The sequence below is a fragment of the Zingiber officinale genome, chromosome 5B, assembly GCF_018446385.1.
Source record: "Zingiber officinale cultivar Zhangliang chromosome 5B, Zo_v1.1, whole genome shotgun sequence".
NCBI lineage: Eukaryota > Viridiplantae > Streptophyta > Magnoliopsida > Zingiberales > Zingiberaceae > Zingiber > Zingiber officinale.
In genome coordinates this window covers 84,739,146-84,748,317 of record NC_055995.1, presented here as the reverse complement: position 1 = coordinate 84,748,317, position 9,172 = coordinate 84,739,146, and positions in this window count along the sequence as shown.

The window sequence follows — 9,172 nt, the reverse complement described above, 5'->3', positions numbered from 1 at the left end:
GGGCAAAAACCAAGGTTTGGATTGATCCGTGGATTGATCCAGCAGGTTTGGATTGATCCGTGGATTGATCCAGGAGTTTGGATTGATCCGTGGATTGATCCAGCGGGTTTAGATTGATCCGTGATTGATCCAGGAGTTTGGATCGATCGGTGGATCGATCGAACTCTGGATCGATCCGTGGATCGATCCGGTGAGTCCCCAGAGAACCTCTGGATCGATCCGTGGATCGATCGAAAGTCAATCGATCGGTGGATCGATTGGGGCTTGTCGCGATAAGTCTTGGATCGATCCGTGGATCGATCCGGTGAGTCCCAGAGGCGCTCTGGATCGATCCGTGGATTGATCCAGCCTCCCCAATCGATTAGAGCAATCCAATCGATTGGGATTCAACCGTTAGCGTCGTTTATAGTTGTTGGCGTGCAATTTCTTGATGAACTTCACGATTCATTCCAGTTCAACACGGCTCCTCCCGGCCTCTCTAAGCTCCTCACGCCAGTTCTTGAAGGTTCTTGGAGGTTCATCCAAGTCAAGAGGCGAGTTGCAACGAGAAGAAGAAGAAGCTAGGGTTTTTACTGCATTTCTTGTAAGCTTTTGCTTATTCTTTACTACCCTTTCTTCTTCTTGTACTGAGAGTCTTGTAGGGCTTCTCCGCCCTCGGTAGTTACCGAAAAGGAGTGTTTTCATAGTGGAGGGTGCGTGCGTGGTGTGGATCCTTGGATTAGTCATCTCCGTTGGAGGTGGATACCAAGTAAACTCCTAGTGTTAGCGTGTTTGTGTTTGTTTATGTATTTTCCGCTGCGCATTCTTGAAGAAACAAGCAACACCGAGCAACGAGCACGCGACGAGCTATTCACCCCCCCCCCCTCTAGCTACTTTTGGTCCTAACAAGTGGTATCAGAGCAAGGCCGCTCTTCACCGGAATCATCGCCGGAAGGGTCAAGCATATCAAGAAAAGCTAGAGGGTGAAGAAGTTGGAGCAAATTCTTCAAGTTCAAGACTTTATCAAGCTCAACTTCAAGATGCAATTCCAAGATGGGCTTGGATTTGACACAAGGGTGGCTCCACCATACACTTCTATGAGTTTCGATTCTTGGAAATCAAGAATCAAAAATTTTCTTATGATGGAGATAGAGCAATGGTTTGCTCTAATGGAAGGCTTCAAGGCTCCAAGAAATTCAAAGGGCAAAGTTCTAAAGAAAAGCAAATGGAGCCCGGAGCAAGTCCAAAGGTGCGAGGCAAATGACAAAGTGACCAAGCTTTTGGTCAATTTATTGCCAAGCACCATCCTTTGCAAAATTAGAGAGTTTGAAGATGCAAAGGAGCTATGGAGCAAATTGGCCAAGCTTCATGAAGAGATCCCCTCCACTGTACAAGATCATGAAGAATCCAGAGAGGGTGACTCTTTGGAGCAAGACCAAGAGGAGGACTCCGAGGTCGAGAGATGCTCAACCTCCGAAGAAGAGGAAATCCAAGAAGCTTCATCCTCAAGGGAATGCAACGAAGGGAACAAGGAGGGAGCATACTCCTTGTTTCATGTTCAAGATGATGAAGCCTCCACCTCTAGGATTGAGGGGGAGCAATCCTTGGTGACGCCGGATCAAGAAGAAGGAGAAGCTTCTACATCCGGGTCAAGTGAAGAAGAAGAAGATGGTGCCACCTCCGAAATTCAAGAAATAGCAAATGGAGGAGCAAGTGCCATCCCTACACAAGAAGGTATAAATGTTTCAATTAAAATAAAAATCATATAATATGTTTTGAGTGTAGGGAAAGTGGGCACTACAAGAGCAAGTGTCCCAACTTGGCCAAGAAGAAAGGTCAAGTGACAAAAAGGGCAAGGAGAAGCCAGGAGACCATTCCCGGAACAAAGAAGAGCAAGGAGCATATCATATGCTTCTCTTGCAATCAAAAGGGGCATTACCGGAGTCAATGCCTCAAGGGGAAGAAGATGGTCAAGGCTCAAGGAGGCATTAGTCAAGGGGGAGCCTCCAAGGTAAAGAAGAAGGTAACATTTATTGAGCCTACTCCTTTACATTATGGTAAAAAGCATGATAGTTCTAATTTTTATCATTTTAATGCGATTTACCATAAGAATAGGAAGCATGAGGGCTTTAAGGAAAAGCATGTGGCCCTACATGCCAAAACTACTACACCTAAGGCTAGGAATGTAGGTAAAAGTCTAGGCAAGAACTCTAAGGATTGTAGCTACAAGCCTAGAAACAAAAATGCTCATGGACTTAATGGAAAACCAAAAACTAAGGACTTAGTGATGGAAAATCAAGTCTTGAGGTCAAGACTTGATAAAATGGAAAAGACCCTAAGAAGGATGGAAAATATCTTATTAGGCCAAAATGAGCATAGCCTAGGTCTAGGAGCACAAAGGTCATCCAATGGTCATAGAGATTTGGGATACAAACCCAAAGCTAAAAAGGATGTGCCTAGTTATCATAGGGTTCCATATAGCTATGGAACAAACCCTAAGTCTAGAGGTCAAGTCCAAGATACAAGGAAAGATATCCCTAGAAGTATCTTTGCAACCAAAGTGACTAAGACTTCTAAGAAGTCTAAGAAAGTCACTAACAAGGTCACAAGAGAGGCTATCCCTAGAGTTGACCTAGAAAATGTGACCAAGGCTTCTAAGAAGCTCAACAAGGTTACTAGGAAGGTATCTAGGGAAGTTATCCCTAGTAAGTACCTAGAGCATCCAAGGAGCACCAATAGGTGTTGGGTTCCTAGGAGCATCTTCTCTACCCCATAGATGGGTTAGAGAGTGTCAACTCCGATTAGAAGGGTAGTTAACCCAACTTTGAGGAAATTGACACTCAAGGAGCATTTTCAAGGTTTTTGTTAACCTTTGAAAATGAAATGGAATTATTATTTACTCCTTGAAAGAGTAAAATGTGCCTAATGGTAGAAAATTGATTTTATCTTAAAAAGGCATAAATTGGGAAAACCTAGAGAAATCCTAAGTTGGGATTTTGGTATTCTCTTATAAATTTTAAGGCACTCCGGGCCTTGATTTATGTGATTACTCTTGAGGAAAAATGGAATATGCCAACATTTGAGGATAAGCTTAATTTCAATTGGCATAAATTAATCAAGAGAATTAGAAATGTCCATTTAGGTTTTGGCACTCTCTTGAAGCACTTTGGGCAATCTAGGGTTTAAGTTTTAGGATTAGCTAAGATTAACGATACTTAGATAGGTAATCTAGGTATATTTTATTTATGCTAAACCTTGCCATGATTGTTTGCTCATAATATGCCATGACATCATATTTTATCTTATTTGTATTTTGCATTCATGACTTATCATGAAAAATACAAAAATACCATGTCATGCCATACATACATCATGTAGTTATAGGAATCTTTCTTTTGAAAGCTATTTTATTTTGATGTATGCCATAACATTATCATGCATTATGTTTATTTCCTTCAAACTTAAGGACATATGACATTAGTTCCACAAGTCGCATTTGTTTACAACAAGTGGAATAAACAAGTGACATTTGTTTAACAAGTAAATCAACAAGTAACATCCTTTGTGGATGTCTACCTCTCAAAATGCCTAGATAGATATGCATGATCCCTAGAATAGGGCAAAACCAAAATCTTACATCTCACAAAGACCTATAAGATGACTTGTATGTGTTTAAGGCACATTAGATACAAGTGAGATGTTAGGATGATGAACAAAACTCAAGATGTTGATTTAGTGCATTCTTTTGAGTTTTAGGTTCATCAAAACACATAGTTATGTGTTTTCCCATCATTGGGAAAGCTAATGTACAAGTCATGTGCATTATGCCCAAGGAACATGATGGGATATTGATTTTGAAAATGTTTTTAAAATGTTTTTGGAAAACTTTGGTGAAGGCTATCTTTTGATAGTAATCACCATTGAATAGTTAGACACAAACTTGAAGAAAAACGCTAAAGTTTTTGCAAGTTTTCAAGTTTGTGTCAATCTTTGAAAATATAAAGTATTTTCATAGAAAGCTATTTTTCCATGATTAAGTATGCCCTAAATAATGTCTACACGAAATTTCATGATTTTTGGATTTTGTAGAATTTTCTAGGGGTTTCGAAATTGACTGAAATGGAATTTCAGCAACTATCAAATCCGATCGATCCATGGATCGATTGGAATTCCTGAATCGATCCGTGGATCGATTCGGAAGGTAAATCTTGCGAGCAGAAGCTCGCTGGATCGATCAGTTGATCGATCCACACATACTGAATCGATCGGTGGATCGATTCGGTTGGTTCAATCGATTGGATCCCAACTCCAATCGATCCAAGTTTTTGGTGGGAAGGCCTGACTTCAGCATCTTTGAACCATGGTTAGTCTATGTAACCATTCCAAACCCTTAAAATACATTTGTATACATAAAAGGGTGTTTTCGTGTTGAAAACAAGGATGGAATGGTTAAGGAAGACTTCATTGAAGTTTAGGTTGAGGTTTGTTTCAAATTTTGAACATTTGAACCTCAAAACTTCTAAATCTGGGTTTCCTAAAGGTTTAGGGATTCCAAGTCATTGTTGGTGCAATGACAGAAGTTACCACCATGTCTTTAGGGGGAGGGACTCTTTAAAGGCATGAAAATTATTTTTCATGAACCTTGGAAGGTGGTTAACCTTCTTTAAAGAAAATGCTCATGGACGAGCTTTTGAACTTGAAATGGGGAGTGGATATCCTCATTATTTCAAGTGGGAACTCAAGATGTTAGAAAATGCTCAAGGTTGGGTATTTGTCTACATTGAGGAAGAAGTTAAGGATAAATGAAGGGTATGGGACCTTCATTATCATGTTGGTTCAACGAGTGAAGTTGTAACCAATGATGAGCAACTCTTCAGGGGGAGAGTTTTCAACAAATGGATTTGTTGAAGTGTGCCCAAAGAGGGGGCATAGGTTGATGTGTGCCAATAGGGGGAGAATGAAAGGACGTGTGAAAGGGAGTAAGTTAGGCTTTCATTATCTAAGAGGGAGTTTTCCCTCTTGGGGAGAATGAAGAGCTTAACTTATGTTTTCATTACCTAGTGGCATGAAGAATGAGGCTATGGGATTAGCCTAACTTACATGTGGCATTGTAAGTGTTATTGTGGTATTGTCAAACATCAAAAAGGGGGAGATTGTTGGTGCAACATCCCTCAGGTCAAGGTTGACCTGGTTGACCAAGCTGAGTCTTGGTTTGGGTTTAGATGTTTGACAATAAGATATTGATTGAAGAAGAGGCAAGTAGGGCAAGGATGACCGGATACTTGGCGAAGTCCTAACTGGGATGTTAGGCGGGAGGAAAATCACAGTGAGTGAAGCGGTGAAAGACCTAGTGGTGAAGCTAGGCAATTGGGAAGTCTAGTGGTGACTAGGCAGAGAAAAATCACAGTGAGTGAAGCCAGGTGAAAGACCTAGTGAGTGAATCTAGGCAATTGGGAAAGTCACGGTGAGTGAAGCCGGGCAAGAGAAATCCGGATGGGTCAAGGTTGACCGGACATCTGGTGAGAGTCAAGTAGGTCAAAGGATTGACCGGATACTTGGCACGAGGAAGAAAAGTCAAGTAGGTCTTAGGGGTGACCGGATACTTGGCAAGAAGAAAAAGTCCAAGTGGGTCAAAGGTTGACGGACACTTGGTGAGAGAGTCCTAGCTGGCCAAGGGTGACCGGATGCTAGGTCTTATGTACCAACAAGTCATGGTTGACTAGATGTTGGTTTAGGGGCTTTGGGCTTGGTTTTGGGCAAAACCAAGGTTTGGATTGATCCGTGGATTGATCCAGCAGGTTTGGATTGATTCGTAGATTGATCCAGCCGGTTTGGATTGATCCGTGGATTGATCCGGCAGGTTGGATCGATCGGTGGATCGATCGGTGAATCCGAACAGAGAACCTCTGGATCGATCCGTGGATCGATCGAGGTCCAATCGATCGGTGGATCGATTGGGACGCCGCTGCTTCGCGCGATAAGTGTTGGATCGATCCAGGAGTTTTCCAGCAGGCGCTCGGATCGATCCGTGGATCGATCAAAGCCTCCCAATCGATTGGGAGCAATCCAATCGATTGGGATTCGGCCTTGGCGTCGTTTATAGCTGTTGGCGTCCTTCAGAAACTTCACCGATTCATTCATCACAGCTCCTCCCCAGCCCTCTCTAAGCTCCTCACCGCCAGTTCTTGAAGGTTCTTGGAGGTTCATCCAAGTCAAGAGGCGAGTTGCAACGAGAAGAAGAAGAAGCTAGGGTTTTTACTGCATTTCTTGTAAGCTTTTGCTTATTCTTTACTACCCTTTCTTCTTCTTGTACTGAGAGTCTTGTAGGGCTTCTCCGCCCTCGGTAGTTACCGAAAAGGAGTGTTTTCATAGTGGAGGGTGCGTGCGTGGTGTGGATCCTTGGATTAGTCATCTCCGTTGGAGGTGGATACCAAGTAAACTCCTAGTGTTAGCGTGTTTGTGTTTGTTTATGTATTTTCCGCTACGCATTCTTGAAGAAACAAGCAACACCGAGCAACGAGCACGCGACGAGCTATTCACCCCCCTCTAGCTACTTTTGGTCCTAACATCAACAACCCTCCATGCGTAAGTCATTTCAATCTAACAGTGACTATTGTTAGCCACATCCCCCTTAAAAACCCTAAATACTTCTTAGTTTCAACATTTCATCTTCCTCAACTCACTCTCCAGCGATCCTTCTTTTCTATCTTTCCAAACACTCGCATTCCATTATTTTTCTTGATCTTCCCTCGGTACTATGCCTTCTCAAGGCCTTAGTAAGTTTCTCGTCCCTTAGTTATTTTCGTGCTTCTTCATGGCTGAAGAGTCGTTTACTCCCTGGTATGCTCATATCCATTCTTCTTTCGGCCATGCCAACAAAGCCGCCAGTTGCCTCTAATACAAAATCCCTAAGGGCGTGTTTGGTTCAAGTTATGATACATAACCTTAGTTATGTGATTACCAAGTAATCACATAACCAAGGTTATAGGAATGAAATATAACCATTGGTTGTTTGGTTCAATTTAGGTAATCCAGTAAAATTTTGTTTGGTTGGATATTTTAGTATATAACCTAACATGATATTTTACCATATTACCCTTGATTTAATCACCACCACGAGCCCGCCCCAGAATATCCACCACCCCGACTGTTATAACATTCGCGGCCACCACCTCGACCATCATTATAATCACCACCACCTCTATTGTAACCACTGCCACCATCACCTCCTCTATTACTATCACCATAATCAACATCACCTCTGTTACTACCACCATAACCACCACCACATCCATAGTCGCTACCACCAGCGCCGTCGCCAGGACATAGAGCTCCACATTTGTTGCATTCCACTCTTCTTGCGAAGTTCAGATTTCCGCAACTGCAGCTGGAAGTAAACTTTATTGCATAAAAAAGATTAGAAATAAAGGAATCACAATACAGGAAGATAACTCAACTTCGAAAAGAAAAATAAACTTACCTTGAGTTTGGGCAGCGCCAATACCCCTCCCGACCAACTCCACCCCACCACGACCACCATCTCGGTGGCCACCTCCACCTCCCCGGTTTCCATGATCTCCATCTTGATATCCACCTCCACCATACCCACCACCTCCACCTATACAAAACGACGAGTCAAAACCCCAAATCCTAGATCTGGAGAATCCTAACACTATCAGGTAGACGAGAAAAAAAAAATGACACCCGAGCGTCGATAAGAGAGTACAACACCTCGATTCCCCTGGTTTCCATTGTACCCGCCGCCGACGCCTCCTCGACCTCGTCCGTAACCGCCGCAGCGAGGAGGCTGCGAAGCGTCATCGGGTTCGCCGGAGCCGTAGGAACCTGACATGAATTCGGGGTTCGGCTTCCCTTGCATAGAGGAAGGAGAGGGGAGATCGAACGAATAGAACCGCTTGTCTTTCTCTGTATCCGAGTGGAGGAGCGACGAACACTGGCTAGGGTTTTTTTGTGAATATTCGAGTGGCAGATCGAAATTTGATAGATCTGTAAGGTTATTATTGTCTCAAACAGTAAATAATGAAGGATAATTTTGTCTTAAAATTTATGTTAACCCTGGAATCAAGGAAACCCTCACTTTTCTGAGGTTTTGTGATTCTGGGTTATATGCTCAAATTGCTGATGTGTTAGACATGCATCATGACTTAGGAATCATGAATTACTTAAACCAAACAAGGTTATTCTTGATAACCTTAGATGGATAACTAAGGTTATCAATGCTGGTTGCTACTCGGAAAACCTATAGGTTCCACTGTACAAAAATTTTGTACAAAGGTCTGAACCTTTTCCTAGCTACCATGTGTTCTTTTAAATTAAATTTTGGATCGCCTACGGAACTTAACACGTTTGATCCAAAACTTAATCTATTTGTTCTTTTAGGTTTTGACTTGGATCTCCTGCGGAACTTAACACGTTCGACCCAAGTCTCCTTAAGTTATTAATTCCATTAAATATTAATTTCCATAAAAGGTTCCCAGTACTGACGTGGCGAGGCACATGACCTTCTTGGATATGGGAGCAACCACCACCGACTAGACAAAACCTTTAATAGAAAGCTAATATTTAATTTCCTAAAATAACTTTAGGTTAACCAAAAAGAACAATCAAATCACAAGGAAAAGAAAGAAACAAAAGAACACAACTTCGAAAAACATATTCGAAATTCTAGAACGTAAGCCTCTTGTATTTGGTATTATTTCCATAAATAACTAGCATGATGCGGAAAAGGAAAAACTACTAGTTATACCTTCTAGAAAGACCTCTTGATCTTCTACCGTATTCCTCTTCTAACCTCGAACGTTGTGTGGGCAACGATCTTCCGAGACGAGAAACCACCAATCACCTTCTTCTCCTCCTAGCTAGGTTCGGCCAACAAAGAGGAAGCTTCACCAAGGAAGAAAATCAAAACACTAACCAAGCTCCAAGAGATGCTAGCTTTTTCTCCTTCTTCTTCTTCTTCTCCGAGTAGTATCCGGCCACCACAAGAGCTCCAAGGGAGAGGGAGAGGTTCGGCCACCACAAGAAGAAGAGAGGGAAGGGTGTTGGCCGGCCACACCAAAGAATAAGAGAGGAAGAGAAATAATAAGGGTTCTCTCATGAAGGCACCCTCACCCCTTCTTTTATATTCCTTGGCCTAGGCAAATTAGGAAATTTAATTACAATAAAATTTCCT